At 43.8% G+C, this 2,251-nt stretch overlaps 1 pseudogene; it reads right to left on the reverse strand.

The window, feature by feature from the left end:
• Nucleotides 1-1,059: 1,059 nt before the first annotated feature.
• LOC109456774 (large ribosomal subunit protein eL28) lies at nt 1,060-1,635 on the reverse strand (annotated as a pseudogene).
• Nucleotides 1,636-2,251: the final 616 nt, after the last annotated feature.

A 2,251-nucleotide genomic window follows, 5' to 3' on the forward strand; every position in this document is an offset into this window, starting at 1 on the left:
GTCACAGAGCAATACACAAGACAAAGAAATGGTAGGGGGCAAAAATGTAAATTTCATGAGAAGAAGAAATGTCATTGAGCTGCCAGAGTTTGACCTCTAACCATTTGACCTCAAGGGAAGAGAACGCTATGTATCATTTCATAAACATCCTGTTATCAGAGGATTATGCTAACCCATGTCATTTACCTAAAATGAAGCAACAGAGTAACTATTGTTTTCAACTGGAATTCAAAAAACTCAGAAAATATACAAGTACAACCCTATAAAAATATTTTTTTAAAGAGCAAAAGTGACCAAATCTCCTTCAACAAGAAGTCTAGAAGACGTCATATTGGGTGTTAGCAAAGTCGGGGAACATACAGGGTGATCAGTAAAAGCTTTTATATTTGCATACATACACGTGTGTATATATTAACATATACATACATATATATGCACATATACATACATATATGTATGTACGCATACGTACATATCCACACTGATATGGTCTGGATCATGTCCTTTCCAAATTCATATGTCAAAGTCTTAACCCTTAGCACCTCAGAATGTGACTGTATTTGGAGATAGGGCCTTTAAAAAGGTGATTGAGTTAAAAAGGAGGCCATTAGGGTGGTGTCTAATCCAATACAACCAGTGTTCTTACAGGAAGAGGAAATTTGGGCACATAAAGAGACACCAGGGATGCATGTGGGCACAGAGAAAAGACCAGGTGAGCACATCCTGAGAAGGCGGCCACCTGCAAGCCCAGGAGAGGCCCCAGAAGGAAAGCATCCTGCCCACACCTTGATCTTGGACTGCTATCCTCCAAAACTGTGAGAAAATAAGTCTGTTGTTCAAGCCACCCACTCTGACATTTTGTCTTGGCAGCCCTAGCAGACTAATACACACGCATTAGTTTATGCTAAGTGCATGATAATGATTATTTACATTGCATAGCATTTCCTTTTTTTTTTTTTTTTCTGGTTGGAGAAAGTTGGCTGACGCTTTATGCTTTATTGCTTTGGGAGGGAGGTGCTCAGGAGCTCTTGGTGGGGCGAGCCTGCCTCTTCTTCAGCGTCACGGGCTTCTGGCTGCACAGGATGGCGCTGCTCTGTGGATGGCAGCCAAGTGCAGGTCCCGGCGGTACTTGTCCTTGCGGATCATGTGCCGGATGCTGCTGAGGGTGGCCTGGGCCTTCTTGTTGACGGTGGTCCGCACATAAGAGGTGGCTGGCTTTCGCTGCCTGGATCTCTGCTTCACAATGACCACCACACTTTTGCTGTGGGCCGCTGGCTCCACTACCTTGCAGTGAATCAGCCTGTGGGAGCGGAAGGAGTTGCGGGCCTTCACATCACTGGGCTCCGCGCTGCACATCTGCTTCTGTGTTTCCCAGAAAACAAGACCGAACTGGAAAATAAGCCGTAGCATGGATTTTCAGGATGCTCGTAATATAAAATAAGCCCTAATTCATGTTTTGGAGCAAAAATTAACATAAGACCCAGTCTTATTTTCAGGGAAATACGGTAGGGCTTATTTTATATTATGAGCATCCTGAAAAATCATGCTAGGGCTTATTTTCTGGTTAGGTCTTCTTTTCGGGGAAACACTGTTGTTCCTTTTGGTCAGGAAGCTGGAGCAGCTGCGCACAGCCATCCATTGCAATGCACAGAGATGTGCTGGCTCTTGTTGCTGCAGCAGCAGGAGGCAGAAAGAGCACATTGTTTACTTTTAATGTAGCATTTTCTTATTCTCCTTATGCTTGACTCCTTCTCTGTTTCCTCCTGCCTCCCCCAAGGTCACCTGTGTAGGACTTATCATGAAGGAGACCGCATTTCTCTGTATACTCATGGAATGAAAGAGACATACATACTTGTATATATGCATGCACCCATATACAGAGGTGGAGGTGGGTCACTGTTTCACACCATTAGGATCATATTTCACAGTTGTCAGCATCCTGCTCTGCATTAGTCTACATTTTTTAAACTTTGAAATAATTTCAAATGTACAGAAAAATTACAGATACAATACAAAGTACTTCTTTTTTTTTAACCCCTCATTCATTCAAGGCTAAGCTGTAAACATGAAGCCCCGTTACCTCTGAATATGTTGGTGTGTGTGTCCTGTGACAGGAATGTGACAGAAACGACGTTCTGGGCTCTTCTCATGGAGCCCTGTTGGTGGCGCACAGGCTGTGTTACCAGTACTGAGCAGGTTCACTTTGCCTGATGAAGGTGCTGTCTGCCAGGGTGTTCTTAGTGCACAGTTA

This window comes from Rhinolophus sinicus, linkage group LG05, assembly GCF_036562045.2.
Source record: "Rhinolophus sinicus isolate RSC01 linkage group LG05, ASM3656204v1, whole genome shotgun sequence".
Classification (NCBI taxonomy): Eukaryota; Metazoa; Chordata; class Mammalia; order Chiroptera; family Rhinolophidae; genus Rhinolophus; species Rhinolophus sinicus.